Raw genomic sequence first — 16,855 nt, 5'->3', positions numbered from 1 at the left:
GGCGGCGATTGTTCGTCGGCGGGAGGCGGAGAGGCGGAGGAGCAGATGGGGTTTGGCCCCCATCCGCCTCACCGACCGCTATATATGCGGGCGTTTTGGCGATTTAGGCTACGGACTGGATCTATTATTTGGGCCAGACCACCGATGCGGGGTCTTGTCTAGCCCAAAAAACCACCGAAACCTACATATCGGCCCGCTGCCGCGTTTGCAGGCTGATATGCCGTTTCTGCTAGATATGCTCTTAGGCCTATACTTTTGGAGAAACGAATTCGAACCAAATTTAAGGCGCGTACTGGCTTTGTTTTAGAGAAGCGAATCCGAACCAAAATCCTTCGAGATTGGTGTATATATATTACCTAAACAACTATTGGGGGGAAATTAACAAAATTGAATGTCGATTTTCTTTTGCAAGAAAAGTTTAGAAAAAACTAAAATATTATTAACTTTTGCATACGACGTCGGAAAAATGTATAATATATCGAAATGGAAATATGAAAATCGCAAGATTTTTTTCTAGCCAGAAAATCAAGATTTTATATTTTTTATGTTTAAAAAAATTAAATTAATAATTGTATCCTGCATAAAGATTATTATTACTAATGTTTATTCAAATAATTGTTTAAAATTCAAAATAAGAAAGAGTTGTGATACCACGGTCTAAGAATTAATATGATTGATATGGTAGTATTATCAAAAATGTTTTGTTTCTTACTTAGAATCTCACACGAAGGTAAAGGAGATGTTAAGCAAAAAAAAAATTGAAGTTAATGGACGGGACGACGTGGCCTGCGCCGAGGGTCTAGACCGACGGCCACCGTCGGCGTATACGGGGTGCACCGAGGGCTGAGTTTACACCGACTGCTCACGTGACTCTGTCAAGGGTGAATCTTTCGCCGAGGGCTGCCCGTTTGCAAGTTCCCACGACAGCTGCAAAATACCTAAATGTTCTAATGTAATATAAGAGAAGCCGTTGTAGTGATGTAAAATGTTAGAAACACATATAGAATTGTACCTCATATATGCGCGCATAGCTCGTGCACTCGCGTGAATATTCGCGACTGACGACTGCGCAGCTAGCGGACTAGATACCAAATTTACTCTCTGCATTTTTGTTTTGTGTTGGACGCCTGGCAACGGCACGGCTAGTGGACTAGCTACCAAATTTACTCTCTGCATTTCTGTTTTGTTTTGAATGAATAAATCTACTTAACGGGCGCTCTAAGCACTTCATATAGAATCATAAAAGTAGCATAATAGAGCCGGAGCGAAGCGCTCTAAACACTCTCTGTCAGAGCGAAGCGCTCGCGCCGCATATGTGTCAATCCTCGCGCGCCGCGTCTCATCCTTTCGGCAATGGGGCTTCACAAGAAACTACCAAGAATACATTGTAAAATTGGACCACCCCAACTTTTTGTAAACAAGGACATTCGGCAATGGGGCTTGACATTTTGAGTCGCCACACACAGGATATGTGGCACCTGACGTTCCGCGTTGAGAGGTTCACGTTGACGTGTGGGAACAGGCGTGAAATAACATTACATCACTCCCATTCGTTGGCGCTCAATGAGCAAACTATATGTTACAACATGCATAGACGATGAATATTTCTTGCAACCTTAAGAATAAAAATAAATTTGTAAACTTGAGCGAGAGTAAGTTCCTTCTAGGGGTATTCTTGGAAAAAAAATAACTCCCATTCCTTCGCGTTCAATGAGCAAACTATACATTACAACATGCGTACACGATGAATATTTCTTGCAACCTTAAGAATAAGAATAAATCTGTAAATTTGAGCTAAAATAACATGAGACAGTGGCCGAGATCGAGGCTTGTCCATCTGCTAAAATAACCTTAAGAATAAGAATAAATCCGTAAACTTGAGCTAAAATAACATGTTTAACATGATTAGGTTTGTGTTCACTTCCTTTTGTTAGTGTTGCGGAGGAGGAGCGTGATGTAGAAGAACACTCGGAAGATGAACCCCCACGCGACAGTGGCCCAAAGGCAGGCCCATTTGCCGAGCTGGTCCACGGCCAGCTCGGCCAGTATGTCGGCCCCCGTGGCAATGCAGGATGTGCTGTTGAGGGGTACCTGCATGTTGAGGCTGATGGCGTCAAGCACCGCCACCTGGGTGGACAGGGCCTGCTTTGCCATGGTAGTCCCGTCGAACATCTGCACCCCTATCATGAAGCACTTTCCTTGGTCGGCGCCGAACTCGTTGAGCATCACCGCCTCGTACGGGTACTTGATGAGGGAGAGGTAGTGCAGCCATATCCAGTAGTCCGGTATGCGGTCACGGATGACGAAGAAGCCGCTCAAGAGCAGGAAGTAAGAGAGCACGGCCACCACGACGGTGTACCCGATGATGGCGTTGGGCACGACGCCGGAGAGGAAGGTCACGAACCCGCTCCCGGCCCAGAAGGAAGCAAGCACGATGAGGGCGAAAAAGACGAAGCCCTCTCGGTGCCGCCGGCCAGCCCTACGGCGAAGAAGGAGATGGCCGCGAACGCAAGGGAGAGGAATATGAGGGGCGGGAAGGTGACGATGGCGTTGGACATGACGTAGGAGGAGCGGCGGTACGCGTTGTGCGCCGTCTCCCGGAAGAAGATGTAGCGCTCGACGAGGAAAACCGGGAGCGCGTCGGCGCTGGTGAAGAACATGGTGCCCATGGCGTTGGCGAAGAAGCTGAGCCGCTCTTTCACGCCCTTGGGGGTGTTGTCCAGCTGCCAGAAAATGGTGGCGAGGATGAAAGCAGTTACCACCACCGCGCCGAACCGCATCAGGAATAGCTCCGGCGTGCGCCGCGAGTTGGTGAATCCTCGCCGCGTCAGCACGGAAAGCTCCACCCACCACGGGTTCGCGTAAGTGGCAACTTGGGATGTGGAGCCGGAGCCGGACACCAGCTTTCCGCGGGCGATGCTCAAGATGATGCTCTCCTTAAGCGACGACATAGACGGCTCCCTGCTGCTTGCCGCCTTCTCTTGCCACAACTTGTTTAACTTGACGACCTCCTCGATCCCGGCCTCGGTTCCATCGAGCTCGCGTATGTGATCCAGCGCGAACTCGGCCGGGTTCTCACCGTCGGGGATCGGTTGGCCGAGCTCCGAGAAGAAGCGAGGCAAGGCGGCCGGTGGGCCGTAGTACACGGTCCTACCGCTGGAGAGGAAGAGGAGACGATCCAGGAGCCCCAGGATGCGGTAGCTTGGTTGGTGGATGGACATGATCACCACGCTTCCACTCCGCGCGATGCGCTGCAGCACCTTCACCACCATGAAGGCGCTGGTGGAGTCGAGCCCTGACGTGGGCTCGTCCAGGAACAGGATGATGGGGTCGTGGATGATGTCGATGCCGATGGAGACGCGCCGGCGCTCGCCGCCGGACACGCCGCGGTGGCCCTCGTCGCCGATGATGGTGTTGGCCGCCGCGCGCAGGCCGAGCTGGTCGACGAGCGCCTCCACGCGGCTCCTCTTCTTGGACGCCGACAGCGAGCACTGGTGGAAAAACAGGCTTCGGGTGAGCCCCATAAGTCACGATGCTGCAGGAACCGCGACTAATGGTACCTTTAGTCGTGGTTCGGGAGGCGAACCGCGACCAAAGGCCTGGGCCCAGGGCGCTCGGTGGCCAGCCGGTGCACGTGGGGGGCTTTAGTCGCAGTTGGCCAGGCCAACCGCGACTAAAGGTGCCCGAAGGCCTTTAGTCGCGGTTGGCCAGGCCAACCGGGACTAAAGCCCCTCCCTTATATATACCCACCCAGCAGCCAACACTTAGCCATTTGGTGCCATTCTCTTCACAAGCTTCACAAGTGGGTGTTAGGTTTGCTTTTGGTTCCTCTTATGCACATAAGGTGTTTGATGAAATGCCCCAAGAGCATGAAACAAACATGATATGAAGTGTTGGAGCCACACTTGAGCTTTCTCATTTATTTTTTCCTCCTCGATCGCGGTTAGCAACTTGAACCTTTGATGTGTCGTTGATAAAATGTGCATGTGCATGTGTGTAGTTCATTGTTTAATTTATATTGTTTGTAGCTAGTTAGTTTAACAAATGCATGATGGTTAATTATATATTTTATATTATAATAATGCAGATGAATCGACAATGGATGTACGGTAACCGACTCTCCGGCGAGTTCAGTGCGGGTTTGAAAGATTTCCTCGTAGTGGCTAATGCGAACAAGCAGGGGGGTTTTGTTATCTGTCCATGTGTTAAATGTAAGAATCAGAATGGTTACTCTTCCTCAAGAGATGTTCACATGCACCTGCTTCGGCACGGTTTCATGCCAAGCTATAATTGTTGGACCAAGCATGGAGAAAGAGGGGTTATAATGGAAGAAGATGAAGAAGGGGATGATTTCATCGATGAAAGCTATCTTGCTCATTTCGGTGATACTTTCATGGAGGATGCTGAAGGTGAAGGGGAAGGTGAAGGGGAAGGTGAAGAAGAGGCACGTGATGATGATCCCGTTGATGATCTTGGTCGGACCATTGCTGATGCACGGAGACGCTGCGAAACTGAAAAAGAGAGGGAGAATTTGGATCGCATGTTAGAGGATCACAGGAAGGCGCTGTACCCCGGATGCGATGATGGTCTGAAAAAGCTGGGCTGCACACTGGATTTGCTGAGATGGAAGGCACGAGCAGGTGTAGCTGACTCGGCATTTGAAAACTTGCTGAAAATGTTGAAGAATATGTTTCCAAAGAATAACGAGTTGCCCGCCACTACGTACGAAGCAAAGAAGGTTGTCTGCCCTCTAGATTTAGAGGTTACGAAGATACATGCATGCATCAACGATCGCATCCTCTACCGCGGTGAATACGAGAATTTGAATGAATGCCCGGTATGCAACGCATTGCGTTATAAGATCGAGGCGATGACCCTGGTGACGATGTTGAGGGCCGAGAAACCCGGAAGAGGGTTCCCGCCAAGGTGATGTGGTATGCTCCTATAATACCACGGTTGAAACGTCTGTTCAGGAACAAAGAGCATGCCAAGTTGTTGCGATGGCACAAAGAGGACCGTAAGTCGGACGGGGAGTTGAGACACCCCGCAGATGGAACGCAATGGAGAAAGATCGACGAGAGAGTTCAAAGATTTTGCAGCTGACGCAAGGAACATAAGATTTGGTCTAAGTACGGATGGCATGAATCCTTTTGGCGAGCAGAGCTCCAGCCATAGTACCTGGCCCGTGACTCTATGCATCTACAACCTTCCTCCTTGGTTGTGCATGAAGCGGAAGTTCATTATGATGCAGTGCTCATCCAAGGTCCGAAGCAACCCGGCAACGACATCGATGTGTACCTAAGGCCATTAGTTGATGAACTTTTACAGCTGTGGGGCAGACCTGGTGTCCGTGTGTGGGATGAGCACAAAGAAGAGGAATTTGACCTACGAGCGTTGCTTTTCGTAACCATCAACGATTGGCCTGCTCTTAGTAACCTTTCGGGACTGTCAAATAAGGGATACAATGCATGCACGCACCGCTTACATGAGGCCGAAAGTGTACATTTGCCAAATTGTAAGAAGAACGTGTACCTTGGGCATCGTCGATTTCTTCCGAAAGGTCATCCAAGAAGAAAGAAAGGCAAGCATTACAACGGCAAGGCAGATCACCGGCCGAAGCCTGCGGAACACACTCGGTGCTGAGGTATTTGATATGGTCAAGGGTTTGAAAGTCATCTTTGGAAAGGGTCTGGCGGACAATCAGTTCCGAAGGGAGCTGACGGGCACGTAGCCATGTGGAAGAAGAAATCTATATTCTGGGAGCTAGAATATTGGAAAGTCCTAGAAGTCCGCTCTGCAATCGACGTGATGCACGTTACGAAGAATATTTGCGCGAACATCCTAAGCTTCTTGGGCGTGTATGGGAAGTCAAATGATACAAAGGAAGCACGGCAGGACCAGCAAAGTTTGAAAGACCACGATGACCGGCATCCGGAACGGTTTCAAGGTCGTGCCAGCACGCTGTGACCAAAGAAGAGAAGGTCATCTTTTTGAATGCCCGAGCGGTATGAAGGTCCCGTCAGGATTCTCGTCCAATATAAAGGGAATAATAAACATGGCGGAGAAAAAGTTCCAAAACCTGAAGTCTCACGACTGCCACGTGATTATGACGCAATTGCTTCCGATTGCTTTGAGGGGGCTCCTGCCGGAAAATGTTCGAGTAGCCATTGTGAAGCTATGTGCATTCCTCAATGCAATCTCTCAGAAGGTAATCAATCCAGAAGTTCTACCACGGTTCTGTAACGATGTGATCCAATGTCTTGTCGATTTCGAGTTGGTGTTCCCGCCATCCTTCTTCAATATTATGACGCACCTCCTGGTTCACCTAGTCGATGAGATTTCCATTCTCGGTCCTGTATTTCTACACAATATGTTCCCCTTCGAGAGGTTCATGGGAGTATTAAAGAAATATGCTCGTAACCGTGCTAGGCCAGAAGGAAGCATCGCCAAGGGCTATGGAAATGAGGAGGTAATTGAGTTTTATGTTGACTTTGTTCCTGACCTTAAGCCGATTGGTCTTCCTCAATCGCGGCACGAGGGGAGACTAAGTGGAAAAGGCACGATCGGAAGGAAATCAATGATATGTATGGACGGCCATTCTCTGACTGAAGCACACCACACAGTTCTAACCAATTCCAGCTTGGTGGCTCCGTACTTTGAGAAACACAAGAATATTTTACGCTCGGACAACCCTGGGAAGCCTGAATCCTGGATTAGGAAGGCCCACATGGAGACTTTCGGCAGTTGGTTGAGAAAACATTTAATGAGTGACAATAAGGTTGTAGATCAGCTGTACATGTTGGCCAAGACACCATCTTCGACTATAACGACTTTCCAAGGGTACGAGATAAATGGGAATACATTTTACACGATCGCCCAAGATAAAAAGAGCACCAACCAAAACAGTGGTGTCCGCTTTGATGCAGCAACCGAGAATGGGCAAAAGGTCACATATTATGGTTTCATAGAGGAGATATGGGAACTTGACTATGGACCCTCCTTTAGGGTCCCTTTGTTCCGGTGCAAATGGTTCAAGCTAACAGGAGGTGGGGTAAAGGTGGACCAGCAATACGGAATGACAATGGTGGATTTCAACAATCTTGGTTACCTTGACGAACCATTCGTCCTAGCGAAAGATGTCGCTCAGGTTTTCTATGTGAAGGACATGAGTAGCAAACCGAGGAAACGAAAAGATAAGAAAACGATCAGTACATCATGCGATGATCCAAAGCGCCACATTGTTCTTTCAGGGAAAAGAAACATCGTGGGAGTGGAGGACAAGACAGACATGTCAGAAGATTATAATATGTTTGCTGAAATTCCGCCCTTCAAAGTGAACACCGACCCAAGCATTAAGTTAAATGATGAGGATGCTCCATGGATACGGCACAATCGTAAGCAAGCAGGGACACAAGGGAAGAAATGATGTGTAATAATTTATTGTACCAAACTTTGTTGAATGAATCATGTGAATTATATTACCCGTGATGTGTTTGGTGTCCATTTTCGAATGATTCAATTGACTCGAGATAGCAACGATGATACATGAAATTTGGAGTGACTAAGTCATACTCCTGCATACATGAAATTTGGAGTGACTAAGTCATACTCCTGCATATAGGAAATTTGGAGTGACTAAGTCATACTCCTGCATACATGAAATTTGGAGTGATTTAGTCATACTCCTGCCTAGGCGTATAATATGCATACTCGTAGTCTTCATAGCCGCCGCCGTTATACTGGTAGTCGTCGCCTTCTAAGTTGCCGGCGTCGTCGTCGCTCTTTGTCGTCATTGTCGTCGGGCGGCGCTCGTGGCTCGAGCGAGGGTAGCGCGGGCGGGGGATATCGCCGGCCGTGATGTAGTCCATGACGCTGCGAGTCCGGCCGTACCACCATAGCCGACGGCCGGCCTCGTGGAAGTTTCCGGGAGGCGGACCGTCCTCCTCATACACGGCGAGCGCCCTCTCACGCCGATTGATGAAGAAGGCGTCCCAAGTATGCTGGTTATCGGGATGCCGGCGGATTCATCCGCTGCTCCGGCGTGAGGTCGAGGTAGTAGTGGTTCGTGATGGCCGCCGGCGCGCGGTACCACGAGGGACGGGAGGGACCGGCACGCCGCCGGCGCTTAGGCTCCGGCCGGCGGGACGCGGTAGCCGGAGGGCAAGGGTAGTTCGAGGCGCAAAGCTCCTCCACTGCCGGTAGGTTAGAGTGGGTGCGGTGGAAGCCATGAGAGAGTGATGAGAGATTGTAGAGATGATAATGCTGGCCAAGCCGGGCTACCTATATGTAGTGACAAATGGCGGGAAAAATGGGAGCGGGAAGACAGGAGGCGGGAAGAAAGAGGCGGGGAGAAAGTGGCGGGAAGAAATTGGCGGGAAAAAATTGGCGGGAAGAAAGAGGCCGGAAGAAATTGGCAGGAAACAATTGGCGGGAAGAAAGAGGCGGGAAGACAGGGAAGAAATGGCGGGAAGACGAGGAGGGAAGAGGGGGTCGGCGGAAAGAGGCGGGAAGAAATGAATTAGTTTTATTTTCCTGAATTTTTTCATACATTATTTGTATTTTTAACATTTAGAAATGAATTAGTTTTAATTTTCTGAATTTTTTGATATAATATTTGTATTTCTAAGATTTTGAATTGAATTAGTTTTATTTTTCTGAATTTATTGATATATTATATGTATTTTTCAGATTTTGAAATGAATTAGTTTTATTTTTCTGAATTTTTTGATATATTATTTGTATTTTTAACATATTGAAATGAATTAGTTTTATTTTCCTGAATATTTTCATACATTATTTGTATTTTTAATATTTAGAAATGAATTAGTTTTAATTTTCTGAATTTTATGATATAATATTTGTATTTTTAAGTTTTTGAATTGAATTAGTTTTATTTTTCTGAATTTATTGATATATTATATGTATTTTTCAGATTTTGAAATGAATTAGTTTTATTTTTCTTTACTTTTTGATATATTATTTGTAATTTGAAAGAGAAAAGTAATTCAAAAAAGAAAAGTAATTTGAAAAAGAAAAGTAATTTGAAAAAATACCTTTAGTCGCGGTTGGCCTCGCCAACCGCGACTAAAGGGTAATTTTCGCGAGGAACCGAAAACCGGCGAAAATACCCTTTAGTCGCGGTTGGTGTGGCCAACCGCGACTAAAGTACCTTTAGTCGCGGGCCGCCTCCCAACCGCGACTAAAGGGGTGTTAGTATAAATACGGGCGCCGCGCGAGCGGCCACTTCATCTTCTTCTCCGCGCGCGAACGGACGAACTCCTCGACGGCTGAAGCCACCGCCCGCCGTCGCCGTCGCCTCTGTCACGCCGCCGTCGCCGTCGTCGTCACGCCGCCGTCGCCGCGCCGAGCCGCCGCCGAACGCGCGCCGCCCCGTCTTCGCGCCGCCGTCACGTCGTCCTCGCCGTCCCGGCCCGTCGCGCCGATCGATCGAATTAACAACCGCCGCCGCGCTCCCGCGGTCTTCGCGCGCGCTGTTGCCGCGCCACCGCGCGCCGCCGCCCCCACTCGCAGCGCCGCCGCTGTTGCCCGCCGCTTGCCCGCCGCCGCCCGCGCGCTGCGCCCGGCCGGGAGAGAGAGAGAGATCGAGGGCGCGGGGAGAGAGAGAGACGGCCGGCGCCCCTGCCTCTCTTTTTTTTTGTTTTTTTTTTGTTTTTTTAACTTAACTAAAAATTTGTATACTAACAAAATTTAACAAATCATCTGTAGTGAATTTCGTCCAAAATTAACAAAATTAACAAAATTAACAAAATTTAACAAATATGTAATATGTAACAAAATTTAACAGAAATTTACACATCTGTTTTTGTTGCTATAATTAATACAAAAAAACAAATGTTGTAAACTTATAAATTTTACATTGTTAACGTTGTTATTTTTACTTACAGTTCTCTTGCATACACAACAATTACACATCATATGTAGTATTTTTTCCAAAATGTAGAACAACAAGGAATCAACATCAATTTTCAAGGTATATATGAACAACACCAATTTTCAGGGTATCATACACAACAATATTCAGTGTGCCCCTAACAACATTTGGTTTTGTTACTAACATAACAAATTAATGTTGTAAACTTATTGATTTTACATTGTTAACATTGTTAATTTACTCACAGTTATCTTGCATACACAACAATTAATCTCATACACAACAATTACACACATCATCTGTAGTGAATTTTGTCCAAAATGTAGAACAACAATTTCCTCGGCACCGCCACCGCCCTCTCGGTCACCGCCACACCGGTCTCTGCGTCCCCCTTTCGCCACCGCCACCGGTCTCTCGGTCACGCGGTCACTGCGTCCCCCCTTTCGCCACCACCACCGTTCTCTCGGTCACGCGATCACTGCGTCCCCCCTCTCGCCTCCCTCGTCGCCCTCTCTCTTTATATGTAGAAGAGATATGATAATGCTGGCATATACACAATTAATTTGTTTTTACTACATGTTTTCAGGACTGACATATGGCGGACGATAGAGCTGACCCGATTCTGGACAACTATGATCCGGACGCTGAAGACCATATGTTCGGCATCATAAAAGGCGATATTCCATATGTGCCGACCGGAGAAGAAGAAGATGATATCTCTTCTTATCTGAACCTTGAGTGTGAAGATGAAGGGCGCCGTCAGCAAGATGATGCCGAAGAAACGTCGATAAACGACGATCTTCAATTGGAAGTAGCAACCACCTCCGGCGCCGAGGTATATATATATACATATTGAGCGTCTGGTGATACAAACTAACTGATTTGAATAAATGTGTGTGTACTAACGCGCGCGACTCTCTTTCTTATTTTAGCCCTCGGCCGGATCGTCGAAAAAATCGAGTACGTCGTCAAAGCGTGGCGCAACCAAGACGATGAAACCAAACGAAACATGCACCATCGATGTTGTCGATGAACAAACCGGCAGGCCGCTGGAGCCCAGCAAGAACGCCACCAAGTTTGTCAGCCAATGCGGAGCCGTTGTTAGAGACAACGTCTCGATCACCGTCCAGAGTGGAATGAGCCAAAGAAGGCACGTCTTGGTTTCACTTTTGTCGATAAGAGAACAAAAAAAGATTGCTTCAAGAAGCTTATGGAACATTTCGTTCTACCTCCGGAATACCGCAGATACGATGAGGCGGGTAACAAGATTCAGGAAAACAAGGAGAGGTGCAAGCTAGTCAAACAGTTCGCTCTTTCTAGGATGGCCAACGCATTCCGGAAATACAAGCAAAATCTAGCCCATGACTTTGTCAAGCCGGGCAAGACTCCGGATTTCAAAGGACAATATGAGAAACTGGAACATGATTGGCCAGAATTTGTGAAGCAAAAGAAATCGGAGCAGTTCCTTGAAATATCGAAAAAATAAGGAGAATGCGGCCAAGAAGGAGTACAATCATATCATGGGGCCAGGAGGGTATCGCTTTTGGCAGCCTAAGTGGCGAGAAGATGGAGAACGAGCTGAGGCGCGAGGAATCCGTCCAGTACGGAGGGATGGGACCCAAGGGCCAAAAGCTGGTGGTACGGGCATGGGGGATCGGCGAACCCGGAGACGGGGAGTGTGTTTATCGGGGCAAAATAATTACACCCACCCAAAAGCTTATTGAGGCAATGAGGGAGGCTCAAGAGGGGAGGATCAAGTTCAACAGAGAACGACGCCCGACAAAAGCCCTCGGGAATCCCGAACACGGAGGACGTATACGAGGCATGGGGCCCATTCCGTGGAAAGTAGGGTTCCCCCAGAACGATGACCCGTACGGTTACAGAAGCCGTAAGAGAAAGATGGATCGGGATGCAGATGTTGTGGCGAAGTTGGTAACGGAAATGGATGTGATGAAGAAAACCGTGAGTGTACTAGTCGCCGAAAGAGATGCAGCTCGGGCGCAGCATGAAGATCATCCAATGGATCTCGGAAGCCAGCAGCGGAGAAGAAGCAGCGTGGCTTCCACGGAGGCCTCACCGGCTGGTGCACCGACGATCGAAATTACTGCACCGGAGCCTCTGGTGGTCGAAATTACTGCACCGGAGCCTCCTCGCTACCCCGTGGACGATATAAAGGAGATGAAAGCATGTCATCTGTATTATCCTATGGGGAACATGTCCATGAAGGTAGCCATCGGCAGTGTTTTGCCACCTGGAGGACTCCACCACAACAACCCCATTCAAGATGGCTATGCTCGTGTCACGGTGGAGGAGATAGTCCAAGGGTTTGAGGACCTGGACATTGACATTGCTACACCTGAAGGGGTGAAAAGACTTGGAGATGTCAAGCGCCAGTTCATTCTATGGCAGAAGAAATTTATCAAGTTTCCAGGCGAGGCGCCAACAAGTCCACCCCCGTACGGTGGTGGTGGTGGCGGTGGCGGTGACGGTGGCGGTGGCGGTGGCGGTGACGGTGGCGGTGGCGGTGGTGGTGGTGGTGCTTCACCTAATACACCTCATTCACGTCAGCCGACGCCGCCCCCCAGTCCTCGTCCGGCGGGTGATCAGACACCGGTACCGCCCCCCAATCCACCTCCGGCGAAGAAGCAGAAGCAGTCCTGGGTTATTAACCCGGACCCTTATGTACCTAAGAAAACAAAGATACCAGAGCCATCACTGAAGCCTCTCATCCCGAGGCCTTGGGAACTTAGTGTCGAGGAAAATGCAGCGGCCGTGGCTGCTCAGCATGAGAAATGGAAGGAGGAGTGCAAGAAGAAAAGAGAGGGCGAGCCCAAGCCAGTATATTCGACAAGCAAAAGCGGTGGGCTAAGTCATTTTTGAACACACCGTCCCAAGCCGCGAAGAATCTGCCTGACGACTATGTACGTGAACTTCGTAGGCAAGCACTCGCGTTCAAGAGGAACCAAGAGTTGGCGGAGAAGAAAGCCTTGGAGGACGAGGCCGAGTCAAAATTAGAAAGGGGGAAAGAAGTTGCCCAGCTCGGGGAACAAAGTAAACAATCGATCGCCCCGCTCATAGTGCAAGCCGCCGATCCGGATGCCCCGATATCATAGCAGATGCGGCAGCACATGGATTGACGTAACGAGTGCCGAGAGAACAAGCGGCCGACTTAGGTATCACTCTTCGTGCACTGCTAGGCCTTGATGAGGCGCCAATGAAGGACGTAGTATTTACATATGTGAAGAATGGCCCTCTCGTCGAGCCTGCGCAGGAAGAGGATCTACCTCGACAAATGAAAGGTCTGCTAAATTGGTACAAGGGTTACATAAAACATAAAAACGCCAAAGAGTATATCTATGCGGAAGTTAGATATGAGCATCACTTCAAACATTCACGGGTACAAATTCATCTGAGTGAATTGTTCCAGCTGTTCAATCTGCGCGACCTCGACAAATCTATCATCAGTTGCTACGTTCTGTAAGTGATTTATTAATTTCTACCCCATCTCGTTCATTGCCTGCACTATATATATATATTGTCCTAACTATCTTGTTGTGTACGCTATTATGCAGAATGAAGAAGCGGGAAATGCGAATAAGGAACATCCATGATGTTGGGTTCATTGACCCACACATCGTTAATTCACATGTGTTAGAACACCACCCCGCCGACGTGGAGGATGACCTGTGGCGGTTTATTAGAAAACAGCAACAGAAAAGTGATATTCTATTTCCTTACCATTTTGGGTGAGTGTTTCTGTCTTGAGCACATTCTCTTTTGTTTACTCCATGCATGGTATGTGGCTAATCGATGAGTTATGCATGATTGTGCATGTATCGTGTCCGCAGGTTCCACTGGATTCTTATGGTAATTAAAGTTCAGACCTCCTCAGTTCTCGTCCACGACTCTCTGAATATGGATCCGGCGCTTTGGGGCGACATGAGAAAAATGATGCAAAAGTAATTATTTTCATTCATTTGCGCTCTATATCGATCGGCCTATTTCGTTCATCATTTCCTAATATCAAGTAACTAATTAATAACTCTCTTGTTTATTTAATTTTCTTTGCCTCGTAGGGTTTGGAGACGGTTCGTAGATACCAAGGTCGGTGAATTCAAAAAAGAGCTACATTTTAAAATGGCAGTGCGGACGACTGGGGATATTCAGCCACCGGGGACCAATCTATGTGGATACTATGTTTGTGAGAGGATCCGGAGATACTGCAATGAGCGGGACCAGAAGTGTGAGAACAACATCATGAGGAATAACCTCCGGAAGACGCTTAGTCCAGAAGCTCGCTTCCGACCACTTCAAGAGGAACTAGCTGGATGGTTGGCGAGGGAAGTCATCGATCCTAGAGGAGAACACTATTACGATGACGTAGAACTTTATATGCACCAGAATTTGTAACTAACTTGTTCAAAATTGTATATGGTCATCCGATATTGAATATATATTGTATATGGTCATCCGATATTGAATATATATTGTATATTCCTCTTGAATTCTTTTTGGTTCTAATTTCAAATTTGTTTGAAATTGTACATTCATATGCATGTATGTATACAGTACCGTACAATATGTGAAACTCCTTCAAAATTAAAACCCAAAAGAAATAAAACAATACAAATTAAAAAGAAACCAGATTTAGGGGGAGGGGGGCTAAAACCCTAAACCCTGCGGAGGCCTTTAGTCGCGGTTGGCCAGAAGAACCGCGACTAAAGGTCCTCCGCCCTGGCGCTCGCCTGCGGCCCACGGGGGGGCCTTTAGTCGCGATACTTTGGTCGCGGTTGCGCCACCGCGACTAATGGCAGTTGCCAACCGCGACCAAAGCCCCTTTTTCCACCAGTGGAGCGCGGCAGCCGGAACTCGGCCGAGTACATGAGCGTCTCGGCGACGGTGAGCATCGGGTAGAGCAGATCGTCCTGCATCACGTACGACGAGATGACCCTCAGCAGGCTGCTGTCGAGGGCGTCCCCGTTGAGGGTCACCGCACCCTGCAGGCTCCCACGCTGGATGCGGCCGGCGAGGGCGTCGATTAGCGTGCTCTTGCCGGCGCCGCTCGCGCCGAGCACGGCCATGATCTCCCCCTCCCTTGCGGAGCCAGAGACGCCGTCGAGCAGCATGTTTCTTCTCGCGCCATGCACGTGACCGTCACAAACAGCGGCCGTCGCCTTCTTCTGGGGACGCTTGACGCTATACGTCAGGTCGTTGAAGGCCAGCACGAAGTGGATGGCTGGGCGGCAGTTTAAGTCAACTGTGATCGGAGTAGAATCGTCGCCGCCCGTGGGCTGCACGTCCACGACATGGTTCCTGGACTTGTGGACTTCGGTGGTCGCCTGGGGCAGGTGGTTGCGCCGGCCGTCCCCGGCACCTCCATCCATTGTTCGGTATGTCTGTGATCCAGAAAATCAATCAAAGAACTATACTATAAAGGCTTTGTTGGTTGCGAGAGCTTGTCTGTGTGTATGTTTCATTTCATTGTCTGCGCGTGTGTCGATCTATTTATAGGGGATATGGACGCGGTCATGCCGCGCGCTACTTAAGTAGTATACAGCTGCTTCACATATTTTTTTTTTTGATAAAACATATTAGTAGGTTATCATTACCCGACCAAAGATCTTGAGTTTTAACCCTAAAAAAAAGTTTGAGTTTCCAAAATAGTCCGTGCAGCAAGGCCATTGCTCAGATTTTAATTTTTTGAACCTAGAAATCGTGGCTCGGTACTCGAGGAGCACCACCAAGCAGTCCATCTTCACTGCCACCCCCGCTTGCCAAAGTTGTTACTGTAAGTCGTTAAGCACCCGACACACAAGGAGAACATGTGCCGCATAGTCTTCATCCCAACCAATACCCAGTCCGCCATTAATTACTAGCCTCCGATCGTAGCCACTCATGACTTTCTCCACCTCTACCAGTTTCATGAAAATCTATATTAATACATGTCTCATGACACCGATAGGAAGGAAAGATCCACGCCTCTACAAAAGGAAGCTACTTTCGCTGAAGATAAGGGCGTGCACGACTGCTTTGATTCTGCTCTAGATATCCAATGGTGCAATGCGCCAAACGTCAAAGATCACAGACAAGAAGACCGGAACTAGTCGGCAACCAGAACGAGGAGGCCGACAACAAGAAGATCGGCGAGATGGTGCAAGAAGACCAGTAGGGACTAACCACCTTTATTTTGTCCGAGCGAGCAACCTCACGCCACCCACCGACTGCAGAGGAGAAGACATTCCAAACTACCAGTGGTACCTTCTGGTGATGTACAATAGAGCACACTCGGACGAAGGCCATAGACGAGCTCCTGTCGAGGTTAGCCGCATGGACTTCAATCAACAACGATTGTGGCACTCAACCCAATCACCCAAGATCAGGCCCAAACCTGGCCCGTATTGCCACCTTGTCCTTGGCGTAGCCCAGACACGTCATCAGCCGTGGATTATTGAAGAAGCAGAGGGCGCGCCATGCATCCCTAATAGGGCCAAAGATGGCTTGCGCCGCCATCACGCACGCCTCGGTGGCAGCATCCCAGAGACTCTCGAGGATTGTCACCTCGTCCGTGAAACCCTAGCCCAGAGATGCCGCTACGCGAACCACCTCATCTTCACCTCCAAATGCAACCTCGCCCACGCGCCAGACACCGTAAATCTTTGTTCCCGGGCACAGCCGACGCGTGCCTCTATTGCCATCCACCTTCGGTGGTACGTGTGCCACCACCTCCATTGGCGGCATCAGCCAAGGAAATCACGATGGGGAGGCCTAAGGTTCGAGGGGGGATCCATAGTCACCCGAACGGGAACGACCCGGTAGGCATTTTCATTTTTGGGACTTGTCTAAATTGAGAGAGAATTTCACTTCCCGATCTCTGCACTAGCTAAGAATGCGCACAACCATTTTAAGCATGAGTATTGTGATTTTTTACCTTGGTTAAACACCAAGCCTAGACCTGATGATTAT

General features: G+C 48.6%; 1 pseudogene; it reads right to left on the bottom strand.

Moving 5' to 3' along the window:
• Positions 1–1,882: 1,882 nt before the first annotated feature.
• Positions 1,883–15,307, bottom strand: LOC127302949 (ABC transporter G family member 6-like; annotated as a pseudogene).
• Between the last annotated feature and the right edge of the window lie 1,548 nt (positions 15,308–16,855).

This window comes from Lolium perenne, chromosome 5 (genome assembly GCF_019359855.2).
Source record: "Lolium perenne isolate Kyuss_39 chromosome 5, Kyuss_2.0, whole genome shotgun sequence".
Lineage (NCBI taxonomy): Eukaryota > Viridiplantae > Streptophyta > Magnoliopsida > Poales > Poaceae > Lolium > Lolium perenne.
This window is presented reverse-complemented; position numbering and strand designations above follow the sequence as displayed.